Consider the following 23,439-nt stretch of genomic DNA (forward strand, 5'->3'; position numbering starts at 1 on the left):
CTGTGAGTCGCCTGATGTCTGCTAAACTCTGTTTTGACACGTCAAGCCCTGAGAATCTCCATTTTTCCTATGTTTTTGCTCTTGTTTTGCCAAGCCCTGTGGATCTCCGCTTTCCCTGTGTTTTTGCTCTTGTTTTGCCAAGTCCTGTGAATCTCGTTTTTTTTTTCCCTGTGTTTTTGCTCCTGTTTTGCTCTCGCCACGATCCGTTTGATTTTGACCACTTCCGTGTTTCGAGCAATCTACTCCCCGTGACCAACGATGTCCGGATCGAGTGTGCGCTCCTTTCTCTTCTCCCCAATAAACTGTGAGTACCGTTACGGGAGTGGATTCTGCTTCTTGTTTCCTGTTCTGGTCCTGACATGTTTGGCAGAAGTAGCTCAGGAGGTCTTGAGACCAAAGAGGTTGCAGGTCTAATTCCCGGCTCCCCCAAGTCAGATCTCAATGTTTCTTTGGGAGAACACTGAACCCCTAATGTCCCTAATAAAGAGGTAGGTGCCTTGCATGGCTCACTCCGCCATTGTTTTGATTGTGTTTGAATGTGTGAAGTGTGAATTGCATTGTAAAGTGCTTTGGAGGTCCTTTGTGAAAAAGCGGTATATACACTGTACACTGCAAACACATACTGCGTTGATAACCTTGAGCAAAACTGGCATGACTAACAAAAAACGCCTTTAACTGTTCGAAAACAAAGTGTGCACTTAATCAGTCTTATTTTTGAAATCACCAATAATTTAGTATTGATACCACACCACACAATGACTTAGTCAAAACAATAGCTAATTGTAAATAGTCATTTAAAACATGTTTCCATGCAATAGTGGTCATGATTACCGATGCGATTCACCTGTGCCCGCTCATTTGACGCCAACCGCCGCAGGTTCTGATTTGCTCCCTGTCACAATTTGAACCCTGTCCTGTCAATCCCCTGTGGTCAGTCCGTCTGCGAACATCTGTGTATACAAGGCTAGCCTTTTTTCGACCCTGACACCCCGTTTTTTGTTCCCGTCTGTCTCCGGCTACGACCTGTTTTGATCCTGACCACGTCTGCTCTCCCGTCCCGGCTTACGACCTCTTTTTGTCCCCGACTATGTCTACTCTCCCGTTCTGGCTTATGACTCGTTTCTGACCCCGATTTTGCTCTCCCGGTCCCGGCTACCGACTAGTTTTTTATGTCCCTGACACCGCCATCGCTCACTACGGAAGATCCACTTCCGTGTTCGGATCACAATCTGAGTAGGAGAGCGACTTACTTCCCGCGTCCAGTTTGTTTTAACAATTGACAGAATGCGGTTTTAAACCTGAATCAACTCACTATGCTATATAAACTCAACACTGCCCTCTAAGGCCGGAGGGTGCACTTGTTCTGCATTTGTTAAAGAAAAGCATAACTTTTGACAGAAATTACATAAAGACTTGCATCTTTTAATAACATCCTCAGAAATGAATGGCGTCCCGGATTAAATCATTCAACGGGGAGGATCCGCCCTGAAGGATTTTATACATTTGACTATAAGGGATTTTATACGATTGAATACAAGTTACATTTATTGAGTGCAATTAATATTTTCACTGAGTGGGCTTCAGGTTACGCTGTTCCAAATGGGGAATGTTTTGGCTGGGGAATTTTGATAACAGGACTCTGATGGGGGACGGCAGGCGATGTTTTGAGAACAAGGCCCTGATGACGTAGAAACGCTCTGTGTTGTTTTGGTTAATTAGAGACATCGCTGCGTTCTTCTCCGAGATGGTGGGGCCCACCTGGGGGCTTTCCTGGCACGCCCATGGGAGGATCCGGCACACTAGCTTGCGGAAAAAACGTGGGTCGAGAAGAGAAGCAGAAGATCGAGAGAGGAGGCTGGACAGAGACTCGAGCGACACTAATTCGGCTAATTCGGCCATATTCGATGGAGTTCACTTAGTTAAATTGTTTAAGAAATTAAATCTGCCGCCGTGTGAAAATGCCGGTCTCTTGTCCATCTTTTCCATCAAGAAACCAGCACGCATTGTTAGGTGAATGTAGGTTGTGTTTGGTTAATGGAGTCAGATAACTAATTCGAACGATTTGGTAAACGGCACATTTTAATATTTATTTCCTAACAGCCAACCGGGTTTTATGTGTTATATAGTTATTATTTTGATCTTTAAACACACCTACACTTGGAATATAGTCCAAATAAAAATGTGTACTGGAGTAGGATTGATACAGAACTGTACTTAATCTTTTTTTAGTGGAAGTACAATGTTGGCAACAAGATTCACTTGATATAATTTGTAATTGTTTGAATGCAACACAAAGTTGTGTTTTTTTTCTATCTTTTTTAAATTCCTTTTACTTTTTTTCCACGTTTCTTTTTCTTTCTGGCTTTTTTCTAAATTTTTCCTTCTTTTTTTCTCTTCTTTTTGTTTCTTTTTTTCTCAGCTTTTCACTACTTTTGCATTTTGGTATTTTTTTTTTTTGTTCTATTCCCCCCTTCTTTTAAGTCATTTTGTGCATAATTTTACATAATATTTGGTCATGTTGGGATTAAAGAAGCAAAAACAACCTGAAGAGCCGTTTAGCTTTTGGTGAGCCTAGCCGAAGAAGCCGGTTCTCGACAAACTCTAACTTTACCCAACTTCTTTCTACTTCGACTCGACTTCAAAATACCGCATTTAGGACACAACGTCGGGGGAATCCGTGTATTTTTACCTTCATGCACTGTAACTTTGACTTGAGTCGCTTCTTAATTAGTTTTGATTTTTTTTTTACCATGAAAGATGATCAAATCCAAAACATTATTTTTGAAAAATTTTAGTAAGATTTAAGTACTCAAGCCGGAAATTCAAAGTACGGTGCCAAGTCCCATTTAGAGCTTGAAATTACGGTTTCAAACCTTAACGAATTCAGACGTAACATTGACGCTTTAATCTTCGTATGAAGTCATCACCGGGAAGCAAGCTGACATTATCACGTAGCATAGAATATTTCCAAATCCTCGTCATAAAAGCTTTAACGCACTTTCGGGTACCATGAAGAAGATATAAAACCTGGCCTGAGAAATGCACAAATTCTCTTGACTTTTGAGAAGCAGCGTTCCCAGGGGTATTAGCGATGGATGGCACATCAGGCTGCAGCTTCAGGGGGTCTCCCTATGCCTTTTCATTTATTTATTTTTTATCTTCAAGCGCGCTTTGTGATCGTTGTTATCTCGTTGGTGCAGCCCCGCCGTGCGACTTAACGGCAAACAGGAAGTGCTTTGCCGACACGGCCGTGCCCTGGACGCCAGACTCTCTTCCTGAGCTCATTTGAATGATAATCAAGAAGTCTTTGTGGAAGCATTAGGCAACCGCACCTGAGATCACTCTATGGGCCTGTGTGTGATTTAATATTAATGTTTAATGTGATGGGCACGTAGCATTTTATGATTATTTTGTGAGTATTTAAGAGTAGAAATGAAATAGAGGTTTATAACTGCATTCATAAAATTTTTAAGCATGCAAAATGTGAAAAAATACTGTTTTTTTGTATAAAAACGATATGTATTTTATTTAGAGGTAAGATTGGGCTTGGGCAGAACGGTGGAGCAGTGGTTAGCGCGTGTGCAACACAGTTCTGAGGTCATCAGATCGAAGCTCCTGTGTGCAGTTTGCATGTTCTCCCCGTGCTTGCGTGGGTTTCCTCAGGGCGCTCCGGTTTCCTCCCACATTCCAAAGACATGCATTTCAGGTGGATTGGATGGTCCAAATTGTCCCTAGGTGTGAATGAGCGAATCAATTGTCTGTCCCTGTGTGCCCTGTGATTGGCTGGCAACCAGTTGAGGGTGTCCCCTGCCCACTGCCCGAAGATAGCTGGGAAGGGCTCCAGCACCCCCGCGACCCTACTGAGGATAAGCGGTGCAGATAGTGGATGGATGATGGGTGGAAGATTGGGCCTTAAAAATCCAGCCCGGTGTTAAAGCCGCCGACCCCGACTAATCATTTTTTTTAAGGAACCGAGCCTGAAGAAAACCCGGGTGTTTATATTTTATCTGTGAGAGCGCAGGCTTCTCTCTTCTTGACTGGAAAAAAAAAAACATCCACCCATCATTGTTCTTTGTTTCTTTTTCTCTGTGTCAAGTGCTGGCGGATCCGCACGATGCATTTATCCCCCCTTTCGTGCGGCAGCAGGCACCCCGCCCAGTGTCATGCCATTGGTTGATGATGAATTTTCTGGGGTTGTAGATCAGTGGTAGAGCGTATGCTTTGCTTGTGTAAGGTTCTGGGTTCAATCCCGAGCTTCTCCACTAAATTCTAAAATCCACTTTATGTAAATATCTTCTGCCTCTACATGCCCAGACTTTCTTGTGTAAATTATCTTTTTTTGTTTTTTTAATCCTCAAAGTAAAATGTGTAACTGAAGTGCCACGTCCAATTTCGTTGTCGCAATCTGTTCAACACATTTTGGAACTATCATAATAAAGGTATATTCTATTCTTGTGCCGTAAAGTGGCTTGCCACATACACCACCAAGCCCACTTAACCCAACTAGCGCTCTGGGCATAGCAACTTCGACTGTGCTGTGCAAGAGGGGGACTAAATCCTCTGCGGGGATATTGAAGGACCACAAAACTCAAAGAAAAGGAAACAAAAAACAATCGCGGGTGGATAGTTACAAAAGAAACCTCATCGAGAAAGAAGCCTGGCCTGAACCCGAACGTGATGATTGCCAATTTAGGCTTATGATCTTCCCTCTAATGTCATCAGTATTTTCCAATTATTTTCCAAGATAATGTACTTTGAAGACAGCATATATTGTCTATGTCATCCTGAGCTGTGATGTCATGGAGGAACACCAGTACCCTTGCCAGCCAGTTGCCATATTGTTTTATATGCAAATTAGTCAAAGATGTAACGAGTTTATTTAGGCATAATTTTAGTAGGTGCAGCCAGGCTTACCAGGAACCAACAACAAAAAGGCAATGGATACGGCGATAAATGTGAAACCAGCAAGAAATAAACCAAGGGACATGGCAACACCACCGCTAATGCTAGGATAGCCAGCCAAACAACACACTGTGAACAGCTAACGAGTGCCAACGTGTAGCAAACAAAACAGCAAAAGCACTTGGAGCCCTGATACTAATGGGCAGCTAAACGGACAGACTTACCAACTGTGACATACATGGCGAAACAACAAGGAAAAGCCACGATCGTAGACTTAACCCATGCAGGTTTTGTAAGTTGAAGCACACAATTCCGACAAAACAGTCATTAGGCCCTCAGTGAAAAGGTACGAACAGTTCTAATTTCTTCAAATAGACATGATGTTTTGTCCAACATTGCTTTTTTTGGTTGCCGACCAAAAGAGAAATACAGTTTTCGTTGGAATAATGTATATAAGTTATTCAACTTTTCGATAATTTATGTCTGTTATATGTTTGCCTATGAGATATTGTGCTTACAAAAATAGGATATTCTCTGAGCAATTCCACTACACCCTGGCAAGAGAGAATAAATGGTGTGAATCAGTTGCAGATTTGACCTGAAGGCCAAGGATCTTTTCCTGAGTATATTGGAAGAGAGTTAATCAGTCACATTTCAAATAACAAGTTGTTGTGCAAGAACTGTTTTTAAACTGGAACATTTAACCTTCAAATGCATTCTTCTGTTTAGCAGTCGAAACCACCTTGTAACCAGGGCGTTCCTTTTCTGAATAAAAGGCAAGGTGAGGGAAGGCTGCTTTGGAGTTGGAGGAACTGTAACCAAAAACAGTTTTTCGTTCGCTTCCCTTGCAAGTAAACCATACACAATTCTCTGTGCCTTTTTTGTATACGGGTTTTTGTTACAAGTGTTGGGTTGAACCTGACAGTTTTCCACAATGTCCACGGACAGAGTATCCTTAATACAGTTGTGAAATAAAACAGAAAGATTGTTCTTGTATGGAACCTTCCTTGTTGTAGCTACTATAAGGTTTTAACATTTACTAAATTGCAATCCGACTCCTAATACACTTCACGTGTCATGTCTAATTCCTTCCAGTTGGAGTATTTTCTAAAGTCAGGGAAATTATTGAGCCGAGCGCCGCATATAGTCCACATAATAATTTATTTAGCCGAAACACATAGTTGAAGAAATCAGGTCCCTGTGCCAATTACAATCGTGTGCAGGAGACGAGGGGGGTTGTCCAAGATGCCCCTTTTATGCCACATGGGATGGACTTTCCACACCCCATGATCAAGCCTCTGGCTGATTGGTCCACGCCGTGTTAATGATAGTTAAGCAGTGGGAGAAGGGTGATAGGTCATCGCCCTTCCCCCAGGTGAGGTGATTATATCATTTTTATCTGAACAATCAGAAAGGAAGAAAAGGCACATTCCAAGGCAAAGTGCGGTTCACGACAAACCTCTCATCGTTTGCCCTCAAACACTGAAGTCAGATTTTAGAACAAGTATATTTGACTTTACGTAAAATGAAACAGTGCATGAAATAGTATATAACTTCGCTACAAACCGTAAGACCTACATGCTGCTGCCTGCATGTGATGTCATCGAGTACACTCACCCTTGCTCACGACTAATTACGGTCCAGCACGTGTGATGAATGCCGCCTCGTTTTGATTTTAGTCAGTAGCTGCTTTTACAGTATTTTACCGTACGGGCCAGCATCCCCCTTGAGAGCAATTATGGCCAACTTCTACAGTATGGAGCTGAGTTATTATTCTAAATGTCGTCTTTGCCGTGACAATAGAGCACTTGCTGCTATTATTTACCGGATGAGTCCGAGGCCTGGGCTTTTACTGCAACGTGTAATTGCAGGCACAAATAGGCCGACGTCGAGAAAGCCCCGCGGCTCCGGCGTTGAGGCTCGATCAACTCGATGACCAGTGGAGTGGCTCAGCAGCAATGTCATAATCCACTTAAAAGCCCCTTGTTGATGCTGATCTTTCCTTTTGGAAGGAAAGGTTTGGCGCCAATGTTCCCTGTAATTTTCCTTACGGGTCTGAGCGTTCACGCAAAGTCTGTGAGCAACGCTTGAAACAACAGTGAGCAACCATAATCCCAAGTGTGGCAAGATAATTCATGATCAAACATGTCCAAAACTTGACATCAAGTAACATTTTTGCTGAGTTTCCGGCAATGAAAAATGATTTTTCTCTTTTGAATGAATTGACTCATGTACTACCGCAAAGGTTGTATGGCCTACGTCGTTTCTTCTTACAATTCTTTCACAAGATATCCATTTTTTTTTTTCCTGATACATTTTGTCGCGGGCAGCACGGCGGCGCAGTGGTTAGCGCTTGTGCGGCACAGTTCATGTCATGGGAACCTGTCGTGGGTTCAAATCCAGCTCCAGACTTCCTGTGCGGAGTTTGTATGTTCTCCCCGTGCTTGCGTGGGTTTCCTCCGGGCACTCCGGTTTCCTCCCACATTCCAAAAACATGCATTTCAGGTGAATTGGCCGGTCCAAATTGTCCATAGGTGTGAATGTGCAAATGAGTTGTCTGTCCCTGTGTGCCCTGCAATTGGCTGGCAACCAGTTCAGGGTGTCCCCTGCCCACTGCCCGGAGATGGCTGGGATGGGCTCCAGCCCCCCCGCGACCCTAATGAGGATAAGCGGTACGGCTAATGAGATGAGATGAGACATTTTGTCGCATAATATTAACATTTTAGGGGGCTTATTCAGTCGGTTGCAAGATACAGAACTGTACTTAATCTTTTTTTAGTGGAAGTACAATGTTGGCAACAAGATTCACTTGATATAATTTGTAATTATTTGAATGCAACACAAAGTTGTCTTTTTTTTCTATCTTTTTTAAATTCCTTTTACTTTTTTCTACGTTTCTTTTTCTTTCTGGCTTTTTTCTAAATGTTTCCTTCTTTTTTTCTCTTCTTTTTGTTTCTTTTTTTCTCAGCTTTTCACTACTTTTTCATTTTGGTATTTTTTTTTCTTTTTTGTTCTATTCCCCCCTTCTTTTAAGTCATTTTGTGCACAATCTTACATAATATTTGGTCTGTTGGGATTAAAGAAGCAAAAACAACCTGAAGAGCCGTTTAGGACACGTAAGAGCCGGTTCCTTTTGGTGAGCCGAGCCGAAGAAGCCGGTTCTCGACGAACTCTAACTTTACCCAACTTCTTTCTACTTCGACTCGACTTCAAAATACCGCATTTAGGACACAACGTCGGGGGAATCCGTGTATTTTTACCTTCATGCACTGTAACTTTGACTTAAGTCGCTTCTTAATTAGTAATTTGAGCCCTCATTTTTGTGCGCTGGCTAGATTTTCTTGTGCGCAGAGAATGTGCGAGCAGTGCCCAATTGCGCACGCGCGCAGCTTAGAAGGAACACTGTTTGGCGCCTCGGTCAATGAACGCCGGAGAAAAGAAAAAAAAAAAAACTCACTCATTTGATGTCCTAGGCTATGGCCCAATCCCATTTCTCTCACTCGGCCCTGAGGACCCTCCAGTGAGGTCCCTCGATAGAGGAGTGCCCTCCGCCGGTGGAGTGCAAAGTGGAGATGGTTTGGACAAGACTTGCAAGGTTCCACCCCTGTCCAGGAGATGGCGGTAATATTAATTGGCTGTAGACCTCAGTGACGTATTGGTCTACGTCACATGTAAACAACTCGAGTCTCAACCTGTGGTGTGTCAGTTGGAGAGTTCGTGCAACGTTAAAAATGCCCGCTACAGCAGTGTTATTACCGATTGCCTGAAAGCTCATCATCTTTTCCGTGTCTCCAATCAACGGAGGAGAAATGTGCTATACTGAAGACAGCTTCGGCGCTATGTAGTGCTGATTCATCTTTACAAGGTACGTACACTCATTAAAAAAAATGACCCGTTCGGTCAAATACAGTAAAAAGTTAACATACAATGCACGTTCACATAATACCTTATGTTTGTGTAGACATAAATGGCAATCTACTTATTAGTATCTTAATGCCATTTTATGACATATAGTAGGGGTCTTTAGTGTGTGACATGATGAAAAGTAAACAAACACAAGAACAGTCCACCTGACCCTTAAGCTGACATAATATCGTCACCAAACTTCCCTGTACGACCCAAAAACCTTAGTTCATAAGGAATTTAATTCAAAAGAGTTGTCATTGGATATAAAAAAGGTCATTTCAACATTTTTTCATGATGCTTACATCATCTATGCCCACATTTATGTCTAAATTGTTTGTTATCTATTGTGTTCCAGAGTGGCTGTCCCATAAGTGTGGACAGGTTGGACAGGAATGTTCCCATCCTGTGCTTATGGTTCGATGTGAAGTCAAAACTCATTCAGGACTTAAGGTTGAGCAAAAAGGTCATGTGGGCCCTGCAGGAGCTGCTAAAGAGGGAACAGGGCCATGGCTGGAGGTCCTGATCTACGTGTACTGGCTGGCCCACGGTCTGTCCTACCGTGTGGTGTCACGGGTCTTCAGGGTTCCCAGGTCCACCGTACGAAGAATTGTCCACAGTTAATATGGAATAAATTGCCCAAAAGCCATGTTTTGGGCTTTGGAAGTCAGACCCACATTTGCATTCCGTGCTTTTCTGCATTACTATTCAATAAACATCTTTATTTTGAGTAACACCTTGGTGGTTTTTTTCATAATGATGTGAGCTACTGTGTGTGAACTATGTGACTGTTGGACAGAAAACAACTACAAATCACTCCAGTTTAAATAATAGTTTACTTTCAGAAAAACAAAATCACATTGGGCCGAAATACATAATAGTAAATAAATAATATGTCACAAATTGTAACAAAAATATACCAATACTTCCATAAAGCTGGAAAACACAAACTGGAAGTTCATTGAGTTCTTAATAAAATAAAATATTTTCCTTTTATAAAACAAAGGGAAACATTGCAGGGATGTCACTGTTCTGGAAATTTGTCCACGAGCTTCCCAAAAAGGACGGGAACCGCTCAGTTTTGGCCACAGTTTCCTCGAGCCTTTTCCTCACTCCGGCAGACTCCGCTTTCAAAAAGTCAAGGAGTGTATCGTGCTTCCTTTTTCTTCTGGGTGATTTGGGGTTTGGCGCCGGATTAGAAGATGCCAACGACGTGCCCGTTGGTGTGGATGGCGTGGTAGCTGTGATGGTGGCCAGCTCTTCCACGGGACGTTCTACATTGGCCTTTAGGTTGGGTGGAAAAAAACAAGAATTACTTAATGCTTGTGTATTGCACAAAAACAACTGTGTATAGGATGCTCAACAAGTTGATGTGAGAAATTATAGGATGTGTTCTGGATAATTATTTGATAGTGAACAGATACACAAAATTGACATGTTATTCTTATGGCTGTAAGAGCCTTCTATTGGCCAGCATCACATATGCTTTAGAATTGTCTCCACATTTCGACAACATTTTGAGAAGGTAATTAGTTTACTTAATATGTGTTTACAGAGAAGGCAGTGGACTGTGTGATAGTAATTTGTTTCAACTGTATTTCCACGTGAAATTCGGAGACATTACTCATAATGCATGATGAAAACTAATGCATTCTGATCTCACATGAAATAATCATATTGTAAATAAAACACGACACCCGAAATTGTGTGCAGTAAACAAGCGCGTATGTCCAGAACGTTATTCTGACTATGCTCCTTTAGCGACTGGCCATGTAGATGTAATAGCACGACTCGTTTAAGATACAAACAGGGATGGGCTGAACCGTGATTTTCTGCACAGTTATCCTACTTTAGAGTTTGTAGCGTGAAGATTATTTTTTGGCAGCTCCCTTGGTAGATTTGTGCACTTCGTAAAGTAGCGATTTTGCAATGTTCATGTTTTAACGCGAAAATACGATTTTCTATTGCATTTACGTCTAACTAAGATATCTCAATACATTTTGTTGCAAATACATGCGTGGTTGTGGAAAACTACTTACATTTGTGCGGTTCCTTTCCGGGCATGTTTGTTGATATTGAGAATTCGCAAAGCCTTCTGGGTAGTCACTTCGCCGCCAAGTGAGGTAGGGAGCCCCCTCGGTCTTGAAGTGGTTACGACATGGTTTGAGGGCACTTCTGCCTCGGTCTTGAGAGTATCGGGACACACCCCATTTTCACGTGAACGCGCAAACCGAGTGACTAGGGCACATAGCGAGTGGAAGTGCGAAGAATGGGACGCAGCCATGGCTGCCTTGGAGAGAGAAGCACTTTCATGGAGCTGTGGGGACAAACCTCAAAATCTGTCAACCCCGTATCATTTTATGTATCCTTCAATAACATGCATACATTGTATGTATGGACAGGGTTGGGTAGGGTTACTTTAACTTGATTACTTTCAATTACTTTTGGATGACTCCAATACCAAATTTGCTAATAAAGGACAAAATAAACTAAATATGAATACAATGATGACTCACAACACGTGGTAAGCTTTCTCTCCTGGCTTTGATCTCTTTGATCTGCGGCAAAACTAACATAAAATGCAACAGAAACAAAATGAAAATAAATCCAAACAGCTTACCAACATTATTTTTGCCATACCATGTATTCTGTTACTCCCCAAGCCTGCACAAAATTTAGTACCGTAAAATCCGGACTATAGAGCGCACCTGATTATAAGCCGCACGCACCTCATTTTGCAGACATTATTGGTTTTCCTTACACAAGCCGCTCCTGTATATAAGTCGCATGCGCAAACATTCAAACATGTAACGCAGTCACACGTTTATCCCAAACCTGACTTTCGGCACGGCAATTGTAACTGCAAATATAGTACACAATCTCTCTCATCACATTAGCTGTACCGCTTATCCTCATTAGGGTCGCGGGGGGCTGGGGCCCATCCCAGCCATCGCCAGGCAGTGGGCAGGGGACACCCTGAACTGGTTGCCAGCCAATCGCAGGGCACACAGGGACAGACAACTCATTCGCTCATTCACACCTAGGGACAATTTGGGCCGGCCAATTCACCTGAAAAGCCTGTTTTTGGAATGTGGGAGGAAACCGGAGTGCCTGGAGGAAACCCACACAAGCACGGGGAGAACATACAAACTCCGGATTTGAACCCACGACAGGTTCCCATGACATGAACTGTGCCACACAAGCGCTAACTACTGCTCCGCCGTGCTGCCCTAGTACACAATCCATCCATCACAATCTGCAACATGAATGGAAAATGATACCGGTAGTTAGAATTTAATGCAAACCTTTAAAGTCCAGGTCCCGTTGAAAGCAGACATGGGACCAAGTCACACATGTGCAAGTCTCAAGTAAGTCTCAAGTCTTCACCTTCAAGTCCCAAGTAAGTCCCAAGTATTTTTTTCTTGGGCAAGTCAAGTCACAAGTCAAGTCCCGAGTCTTAGATTGCCAAGTCCAAGTCAAGTCACAAGTCATAAAAACAGCGACTCGAGTCGACTCGAGTCCAAGTCACTAAGTCTCAAGTCCCCATGTCTGGTTGAAAGTAATCCAACGAAAAAAATGTATATTTCCAGAGTTAAGGGTGGGAAAAATGTATATCCACTATTTTCCGCTGCAACAACAAAGAGATTTAACTCAGCTTTACCCCACTTCCCGTCAGCCCGCGTTTGCTCCGCCCCTTCTTTTTGATTCGCTCATAGAAAACATATCACAATAAGTCTCTGAAATGAATACATTACAAAATATACATTTGCAAATACATATTATACATGGTTACACATATTTACAAAGAAAGACGGTACACCGAGAGAGTTTTCAAAGGTTTAATAATAATAATATAACTTTCATCCCAAACCGTGCCTGTGAAGGGTAGCAATACGCTACTAGGAACACGCTCGCAACGTCCAAGCGTAGCTGTTAAAAAAAGCCGTACCGCAATCGCGAAATTCACAGTAAACCGTCCTCGTCTTTCTCCTCATAACTGTCGCCATCAAGGGTGTCTTCCTCATAATCGGAACGAACCTCTGTCCTGTCATACGGACAATTCGAACATAAACTAAGAAGTTGCAGTCTTCCTTGGAACATATATTCCACCGGTCTAAATTTTACCTTTTGTACTCGAGTGCCGCTGGTGGCCGTTAGAAAAACGACATAAATTGGCCGCTTCACTGAATAAGCCGCAGGGCTGAACATTTGGGAAAAAAGTAGCGGCTTATAGTCCGGAATTTACGGTAATTTTATTCCTATTTAGTTTCTTTTGTATTTTATTAGCGTATTTGGTATTGGAGTAATCCAAAAGTAATTGAAAGTAATCAAGTTAAAGTAACCCGTGACTATTTGAACCTTTGTTGGCATCATTGGCAGTGGAGAGTCCGTTTGGTTATGGGGCGGCGGACAGGGTCAACAACGGGGGTTCGGAAAGCAAGCCGAGGTGAGAGCAGGGACAGATGGCTTTTCACTGTCTGGACTTCCTCTGTTGGCTGCACAATATCACGAACTCACATAGCAGCATCCGAAGACCAGATTTGACTAATGGATGGCTCGCAGATGACCAGGAAATGGCGTTTCCTGTTTGTTTTGAGACGAAGGAACCGTCAAGCTCTTCATGACAGAAGTATTTTGGTACTTCATTGAGATGTTCTTTCTCAGAGGGGCTTTGATTTCATAGTTGAAACCTAATTGAAATAAAGCCAATTTCATTTTAAACTACCGTAAATTCCGGACTATAAGCCGCTACTTTTTTCCCAAACTTTTAGCCCTGCGGCTTATTCAGCGATGCGGCCAATTTATGTAATTTTTCTAACGGCCGCCAAAAGGTAAGATTTAACTTGCAACTTCTTAGCTTGTGCACAAGTACTGTATGTTTTTTAACAAGGCTGTTTACTGTGTTGCGAGCGTGTTTCTAGTAGCGTTTTGCTACCCTTCACAGGCGCGGTTTGGGATGAAAGTTATAATATTATTATTAAAGCTTTGAAAACTCTCTCGGTGTACCGTCTTTCTTTGTAAATATGTGTAACCGTGTATAATATGTATTTGCAACTGTATATTTTTGTAATGTATTTATTTTAGAAACTTATTCTGATATGTTTTGTACGAACAAATGAGAAAGAAGGGGCGGGGCAAACGCGGGCTGACAGGAAGTGGAGTAAAGGTGAGACGTGTTTGTGGACGCGGCCGACAATAGTGGATATATATTTTTCCCACCCTTACCTTGGATTACTTTCAACTGGCACCCGGACTCTGCAGGTCTGCATTAAATCATAACTACCGGTATCATTTTCCGTTCATGCCGGCTGTGTTTTTTGGACTGTATCGGGTTAGGGTTAATTTCGTGTTCGTATTGCATATTTTCAATGTGGGCGCATGCGGCTAATATACAGGTGCGGTTTGTGTATGTACAAAATCGGTTTTCCTCCCGAAATGTATTGGGTGCGGCTTATAATCAGGTGCGCTCTATAGTCCGGAATTTACAGTATAATGCATCGTATTTATTATATTGTTCTCTAGTTCTGCCATACTTAACATATTGTGCAGAAGTCTGGGGCAATAATTACAAAAAGTTCACTCCAGCCCTTTTTCATCCTCCAAAAACGTGCAATTAGAACCAAACATAGGGTAGGATTTCCAGATCATACTAATATTTTATTCCTGCAGTCCAAATTATTAAAATTAGATGATTTAGTAAAATTTTTCACTGCGCAACTACTATTTAAGGTCAACAAAAACAGTGCCAGAAAACATCCATAAATTATTCATTCGGAAAGAGGGAAATTATAACTCAAGGGGGCTGTAGTTAATTCATAATCCCAAAGGTGAGAACCACCAGGAAAAGTATGTGTGTGTCTGTGTGTGGAGTCAAACTTTGGAACGGTTTACAAGAAGAAATCAAACGGTGTCCAACGATTCACTTGTTGAGGTTTAGATACAAATAAACATTCCTGGCGGAATACAGAGATGAGGAGGGTGGGGTATGAGTTGTGCGGGAGATTGGGAATAGTGTGTCTAGTTAACTTTGAGTTATTGTTGCTATTCTTATATCATCTCATCTCATCTCATTAGCTGCACCGCTTATCCTCAGTAGGGTCACGGGGTATTCTTATATCATGACTGTTATTATTAATATCATTACAATTGTTGTTATAACATTGGTGTATTTGGTGGGGAAGAGGAAGGGTTTGGGAATATAAGCATTTGCTTCATACTACCCCTTTTTGAACATATTATATAAACATTATTTCGTTGTTGAGTTATTGTTTTTGTTCTGTTTTTATTTTGATGTTCGAATAAAGTTTTCATTCATTCATTCATTCATTGTACTGCACAATTTACCCACAATATCTATAAGCAAACAGAGCTTGTTTGGTCGTTTCAATGTTATGTTAAACATACTTGGGCACATAAAATAAACTAAATATGAATAAAATGATGACTCACAACACGTGGTAAGCTTTCTCTCCTGGCTTTGGTCTCTTTGATCTCCGGCAAAACTAACGTGAAATGCGACAGAAACAAAATGAAAATAAATCCAAACAGCTTGCCAACATCATTTTTGCCGTTCCATGTATTCCGTTACTCCCCAAGCCTGCACAAAATTTAGTCATTTTATTCATATTAAGTTTCTTTTGTCTTTTATTAGCATATTTGGTATTGGAGTAATCCAAAAGTAATTGAAAGTAATCCAGTTAAAGTAACCCTAGCCAACCCTGCAAATAGTACATGAGTGTAGCGTCTTGTGAACAATTCCAAAGACAAGTTTGTTAAAGGGACAGTGTGTAATATGTATCGCTTCTTAGTTGTACAAAAATCTTTTGACCAACTCCTGTCGTGTAGTTCAGGCTGATTCCTCATTTTTCTTAGAATCATTGCGACCCCATGAGGTGATATCTTGCGAGTCGTCAGCCAGGAAAAGAGAGTAGACGTGGTCGGGAACAAAAGAGGTCAAAAGCCGGGAAGAGTAAACGTGGTCAGGATCAAAAACGGGTTGAAGCCAGGGGACAGACAAGGGCAAAAAACAGGTGGGAGTCAGGGTCGAAAACGACTTGCCTAGTGTTAACTGAGGTTCGCAGACGGATTGACAAAGGGAATAGATAGGACAGGGTATAAATAGGGACAGGGAGCCAATCAGAATCCGAGGCAGTTGGCGCCAAAGGAGCGGACACAGTTGATTCATATCGGTAATCAAGACAATAAGGAATAGTGGGATTTTTGTTACAGAATATTCCGGGTGCAAATGAGCTACGGAACAATAGCCGCAGAAATTCACTAGTGTGATTACAATATGGCTGACAATCACTTTCATACTGTAAATTCCCGCGAGTCATTATCCAAACTGGTTCTATCAAATACTGATATAATGACACCCATGTTTTCAAGGCCACTTCTGCCTAGAAAAAAAGGGAAAAATACAACTGAAATAATAGGAGGAGCAGTATAATTCCGATTTAACAAACGAAGAAGTTATAAATGACTGAAATTGAGAAATAGATAGATTATACAATCATGACTAAATGTAAGCGATACGTTTCAATTTTAGAAGACACTCAAAATAAGGAGAGAAGATGAATTGATTTTGAACAAGCGTTCTAAGGAATGGACAGGGCACCTGTATGATGCGGCAGGGGTAAACCAGTGAAAGCTGTCGGGCCCTGCTGTTGAACAGTGTGATGTGTCAACCTGACCCGAGTGACATGGCCGCTTTCTTGCGTCCCGTTTCATCTGGAGGGACGCAAGCATGACCAACTTAGGTGCCGAGGTGCTTAACTTCATTGGGTGTTTGGGCATTCGGGTTGGCCATGGTCGAAAAAATGTTGTGTGTGTTTTTTTGCTATGTTTTCCATTTTTATTTTCTTTGTTAGTGTACGTGTCTTGCTGTCGGTCACCCCTCTCGAGGAATATGGCCAAGGTCGATAGATAGATAGAACTTGCAAGGAGGTTACGGAACCCTAAATCTCAAATGAAAAATCATATCCCCTTTTAAAGGTCATCCACTGAGGTTTTTCTTTTTATTAAACCTTGGTTACAAAAGCAGAACCGCCCTAAAGGTTTTGGAAATCAACGTACAGCAACATTCGTCAGAAATGGAGCACGCAAGTGTGCCGTAATAATCAAAACAAAAAAACTGGCATCCTATGTAAACTCATTTGCAGATGTCCAATATTAAAAACAGATTAAACTTTCAAAACCCGAACGGAAACAGGACCCACTTGCGTGACGTTTACCACTAGTTTTATTGAAGGAAAGAAGAAGGGCTGCGATCCGATGTTTGTTGGACGCGCGAAGAAAATCCCTCTCGTACTCGAATTGTGATCCGAACACGGAAGTAGATCTTCCGTAGCGAGTGATGGCGGTGTCAGGGACGGAAAACCGGTCGATTGCCGGGACAGGAGAGCAAAAACGTGGTCGGGATCAAAAAAACAGGTCGTGAGTCTGTGACGGACAGCAGCAAAAACAGGACAGGCAGGAGTCAGGGGTCGAAAAATGCTTGCCTTGAAAAACAGAGGTTCGCAGACGAACTGACAAAAGGGGACGGACAGGTATGAGTTCAAATACTGATAGGGAGCCAATCAGTTGGTGCCAAATGAGCAGGCACAGCTGATTCCAATCAGTAATCATGACATAAACGTGTATTTGGGCATTGGTAAATGTCAATATTAGAACAAAATGCATATTTTGTCATCCCACTAAAGGTAGGAATTACGTATTTTGTCGTAATGACACTGAATGTGCCAATAAACTATGTTTTTTTTTATGTTTGAGTCTGCCTGTAAGTGCTTTGTGATCCCAATGTCAACTATAAACAATCAGTTCGTTTGAGATGATCCTTATTTACCTTCTAGTAGAAGCAATTTTTGGTTTTGCACATCACTTTCTAACCACGCTTTCACAAAGGTGCAGAGGAAGCTCAATAGATTAACCTTTGTCAGCAAAGTGCTAGCAAAAGAAGCCTGAAAATCAAGGAAATAACATAACCTTTCACGTGTTCAGTGACTTTTCCCATAGGCCACGCATTGTGACGCTCTCATCTTTTCGTTTTAATTGGGCAGGGATGAGGGGAAGGGGTCTGTGAACAATAGTATTGTTTAAAATATCATCTCATCTCATTAGCTGCACCGCTTATCCTCAGTAGGGTCGCGGGGGTGCTGGAGCTCATCCCAGCAATCATCGGGCAGTGGGCAGGGGACACCCTGAAATGGTTGCCAGCCAATCGCAGGGCACACAGGGACAGACAACTCGCTCGCTCATTCACACCTAGGGACGATTTGGACCGGCCAATCTACCTGAAATGCATGTCTTTGGAATGTGGGAGGAAACCGGAGTGCCCGGAGGAAACCCACGCCAGCACGGGGAGAACATACAAACTTCGCACAGTAAGTCCGGTAGCTGGATTTGAACCCACACAGGAGGTTCCCAAGGCCTTAGAACTGTGCCGCACACGCACTAACCACTGCCCCGCCGTGCTGCCATGTTTAAAATATGTATATATTTGCCGTTTTTGTCAGGACCAGAATGAAGACAGGACCCACTTGCGTGCGTTTCTCTGAGTTGTATTAGGAAGAAGGGAAAGGGTAGGATACAGGATTCGTGGATCGTTGATCGTGGGGAGCAGGTTACTCAGACGCAGGGTTGGGTAGGGTTACTTTAACTTGATTGCTTTCAATTACTTTTGGATCACTCCAATACCAAATATGCTAATAAAAGACAAAAGAACTAAATATGAATACAATTACTAAATTTTGTGCAGGCTTGGGGAGTAACGGAATACATGGAAAGGCAAACATGATGTTGGCAAGCTGTTTGGATTTATTTTCATTTTGTTTCTGTCGCATTGTATGTTAGTTTTGCCTGAGATCAAAGAAATCAAAGCCAGGAGAGAAAGCTTACCACGTGTTGTGAGTCATCATTTTATTCATATTTAGTTTCTTTTGTCTTTTATTAGCATATTTGCTATTGGAGTAAACCAAAAGTAATTGAAAGTAATCAAGTTAAAGTAACCCTACCCAACCCTGCTCAGACGCGAAAGTGGTATTTCCGTGGCGAGCGAAGGCAGTGTTGAGAGCAGGGAAAACGGATCGATGGCCGGGACGGGGGAGCAAAAACGTAATCAAGTTCAGAAAAGTAGCCGGAGCCGGGAATCAAACAGGAATCAGGACAGGACAGAGTCAGGGTCAAAAGGGTTTGCCTAGCGGGAGCTGAGGTTCGCAGACGGACTGACAACGGGTGACAGGAAGACGGGGGGTTTGAAAAGAGACAAGCAGCCAATCAGCGTCCGAGGCAGTTGGTGCCAAAGGAGTAGCCTCGCATTGGTAATCATGAAAATGTTGCTCCGTGTTTGTGTGTGTTTGTTACCAGGGTTGGGTAGGGATACTTTAACTTGATTACTTTCAATTACTTTTGGATTACTCCAATATCAGATATTCTGATAAAGACAAAAGAAACTAAAATGTGACAGAAACAAAATGAAAATGAATCCAAACAGCTTGCCAACATCATTTTTGCCGTTCCATGTATTCCGTTACTCCCCAAACCTGCACAAAATTTAGTCATTTTATTCATATTACGTTTCTTTTGTCTTTGATTAGCATATTTGGTATTGGAGTAATCCAAAAGTCATTGAAAGTAATCAAGTTAAAGTAACCCTACCCAACCCTGTTTGTTACCCTCTCAACTTGAATATATTGTCTCTACCGCACAGTTCATTGACTAAATGGTAAAACACATCATCGTTGTGTACGCCATTACCTTCTTGTCACAACAACGCCAAAGGCAAAACTATTCCTCTTTAGATCGCATGAGAACATGCAACATATTCCACTTTGCATAACAATGCAATGTTTTCTGTCAACTTACTTGGTAACCGCCGATGTTCTTTTAAGAGTGCGGTAGAATTCTGTTGTACGCTGCATTCTGCGTCCCCTCAGGCGTCCACAGCCGTCAGATGTCATCTCCAGAAATTATGGATCGGATGAACGCTCCGCGACCGCCAGACAAGGTCGCAGATTGCAACGTATCCGCATGCAGATCAGTTTTTGTTTTTTACATGTTCAATAGGCTATATTTATATCGTTTTATTTGGTGGTTGAAATCAATGTTCCCTCTAATTTTTCACGGGTCTGAGCGTTCGCACAAAGTCGGTGAGCAGCGCTTGAAACAAGAGTGAGCAACCATAATCCCAAGTGTGGCAACTAAATCATGATCAAACATGTCCAAAACTTGACATCAAGTTACATTTTGCTGAGTTTCCGGCAATGCAAAATGATTTTTCTCTTTTGTATGAATTGACTCATGTACTATTGTAAAGCTTGTACGGCCTACAAACGTTTGTTCTTACAATTATTTCACAAGATATCCATTTCTTTTTATTTCCTGATATATTTTGTGGCATAATATTAACATTTTTGGGGGCTTATTTAGTCGTTGTAAGATACAAAACTGTACTTAATCACCTTTTTTTTAGAGAAAGTACAATGTTGGCAACAAGATTCACTTGATATAGTTGGAAATTATTTGAATGCAACACAAACGTTTTCTTCTTTTTCCGTGTATTTTTCTACTTTTTTTAATTCCTTTAAAAAATATCTCATTGTGTTTATTTTTTTCCGAGCTGTTACTTTTTTTCTTTTTGTTCTCTATTTACTTTTTTCCTACATTTCTTTCTTTTCTTTTTTTCTGGCTTTTTAAAAATGTTTTCCTTCTTTTTTTCCTATTCCTTTTGTTTCTTTTTTTCTCAGCTTTTCACTACTTTTTCATTTTGGTATTTTTTTTCTTTTTTGTTCTATTCCCCCCTTCCTTTAAGTCATTTTGTGCATAGTTTTACATAATATTTGGTCATGTTGGGATAAAAGAAGCAAAAACAACCTAAAGAGCCATTTAGGAGCCAAAAGAGCCGGTTTCTTTTAGTGAGCCGAGCCGAAGAAGCCGGTTCTCTACTAACTTTACTCAACTTCGTTCCACTTCGACTCGACTTCAAAATACCGCATTTAGGACACAATGTCAGGGGAACCCGTGTATTTTGACCTTCATGCACTGTAACTTTGACTCAAGTCGCTTCTTAATTAGTAATTTTGAGCCCTCATTTTTGTGCGCTGGCTAGATTTTCTTGTGCGCTGAGAATGTGCGAGCAGTGCGCAACTGCTTATGCGCGCAGCTTAGAGGGAACACTTTTGAAATTGAATTTGAGATCAAAGAAAGGAAACAAATAATACTGTGTCTTAAATAACGTCTGCTCGGACGCCCGGGGCGTACATCTTTTACTTCGGGCGTACAACTTACACAACGTCTCTGCCCGGGTGGCCGCCAATTTTTCAAGAAAGAAAAAAAATAATAATTAGTTTTTTCCATCCATTCACTATCTGCACCGTTTATCCTCAGTAGGGGGTGCTGGAGCCCATCCCAGCCATCTCTAGGGACAATTTGGACCGGCCAATTAACCTGAAATGCATGTTTTTGGAATGTGGGAGGAAACCGGAGTGCCCGGAGGAAACCCACGCCTGGGGAGAACATGCAAACCCCGCACAGGAAGGTTGGTAGCTGGATTTGAACCCATGACTTCAAAACTGTGCCGCACACGCACTAACCATCGCGTCGCCGTGCCGCCCTAAAATGTTTAATTTATTGTTTTTAAATCTTTTTTAAAGCAAACGTTTACTTTATTCCGATTTCGAAATCTTCGTTCGGTTTGGAAATTTGGGATTTTCGGTTTGTTTAGCAAGTTACATACTATGCAGCCAATGAGAAGCCTGCATCGAATAACTTCGTGCTTCCGAACTTTCCCGAGCCTTATTAGGTCATGCATTTGCATTTCATTTTCCAAAGTAGACGCACAGAGAACAGAAAAAAAATGGAGAAAGGGTTAGGAATCAAGCCGAAACCTCAGCCCCAGAATATTCAAAAGAAGCTAACAACATTAATGAGGCTACAAAACGTAAAGGTACATTGAAAGCATCGTGGAAAGAGGAGTTCACATGGCTTGTAGCAGACAACATAAACATTGCATGAATGAAATGCAGGTACCGTAAATTTCGGACTATAAGCCACTAGTTTTTTCCCTAACTTTCAACCCTGCGACTTATTCAGTGATGCGGCCAATTTATGTAATTTTTCTAACGGCCGCCAGCGGCGCTCGAGTGTTGCTACCATTAACTGCCCTGTCAAAGCTATATTATTATTATTAAATCTTTGAAAACTCTCTCGGTGTACCATCTTTCTTTGTAAATATGTGTAACCCATGTATAATATGTATTTGCAACTGTATATTTTTATAATGTATTTATTTGTAATTATTTTAGACACGTATTCTGATTTGCACGGGTGAACAAAAAATGAGGGGCGGAACAAACGCGGGGTGCCGAGTTTAAGTGGGGACCGCTAAAGGTGAGGGACAGACAAGGAAAGAAGAGGGGGTAAAAAGTTGGTTAAAGAAAAAGGAGTTGAGTGAGTAAATGTGTTCATCTGATATATTTTTCCCACCCTTACCTTTGGAAATATACACTTTTTTCCTTGGATTACTTTCAATGGGACCTGGACTCTGCAGGTCTGCATCAAACATTAAGTACCGGTATCCTTTTTCGTTCAATTTGCCGTCTGTGATTTTTGGACTGTGGACTTTAATGAAGGACATTTAGTTTCAATCGCGGGACTTGAAGTCGGGTTTGGGTTAATTTTGTGTTTGTGTTACATGTTTAAATGTGGGCGCATGCGGCTTATATACAGGTGCGGCTTGTGTACGAACAAAATCGGTTTGCCTCTTAAAATGTGGTGGGTGCGGCTTATAATCAGGTGCGCTCTATAGTCCGGAATTTACGGTATTTTGTTTTTGATGGACCTATCCCAAAACAACAACGAAGACCTCCAATGTTGTTTGTCGGAACATGACTCATAGCCGCGGCTTCTCCGTGTGACGAACATATTCATGGCATTTCTTTTACGTAACCAAGCGAGGGTCGGCCATTATGTACTCTTACTGTACGTATGAGACAAATGCGCAAAGACAGTACTAAAACATACAGTGGAAGACGCCCTGGGAAAGGATGTGAAGGATGTGGGCGACGTGGAGAAGGAGACCATTCTTTCCGAAGGAGAACCGGCAATGGTTTCCGACGGCTGGTGACAAGTCTAATTACCGGTCGACGTGAAGGGCAGGCTCTGCCGAAAGCGACGCCACGGAATTCATTGTGACGACGGCTGCGATTTTAGTGCTTCTGATGTAAAGGAGCAATCGATAGGCAGCCTTTTTCACACCTTTGTTAAAACCCCGCGGGATCACTCACTGGGTTGCTGCCACCGATCCATTTGTGTATATTTGAATATGCATGTGTGTGTAGAAGAAGAAGGGGGATGGAGGCACAAAGCCAAATTTGCGATTATTCATAAGCTCATGTTGGTTTGTTTTCTCCGGGTACTTTAGCTTCTTATTCATGTGCCAAAAAGATAAATTTGAGGTATAAAGAATGCAGAAATTTTGAAACAAATATTGGTACTATATATGGTAAATGGTCTGCATTTATATAGCGCTTTTCAAGTCAATGAAGACCTCCCAAAGCACTTTACAATGTGCACTTCACCCATTCAAACACACATTCACACATTCACACACCTATAGCGCCTTATTTGATGCTGAAG

General features: G+C 41.8%; 1 long non-coding RNA gene across 1 annotated transcript; it reads right to left on the minus strand.

Moving 5' to 3' along the window:
• Positions 1-9,622: 9,622 nt before the first annotated feature.
• On the minus strand, positions 9,623-11,080 carry LOC148366707 (uncharacterized). Its single transcript, XR_015850181.1, has 2 exons — positions 10,845-11,080; positions 9,623-10,089 (listed from the first exon to the last, which is right to left on the minus strand). It is a non-coding gene; the product is annotated as an uncharacterized LOC148366707 (long non-coding RNA).
• Between the last annotated feature and the right edge of the window lie 12,359 nt (positions 11,081-23,439).

Source organism: Urocampus carinirostris, chromosome 4 (genome assembly GCF_059441175.1).
Source record: "Urocampus carinirostris isolate Australia breed hairy pipefish chromosome 4, RoL_Ucar_1.0, whole genome shotgun sequence".
NCBI lineage: Eukaryota > Metazoa > Chordata > Actinopteri > Syngnathiformes > Syngnathidae > Urocampus > Urocampus carinirostris.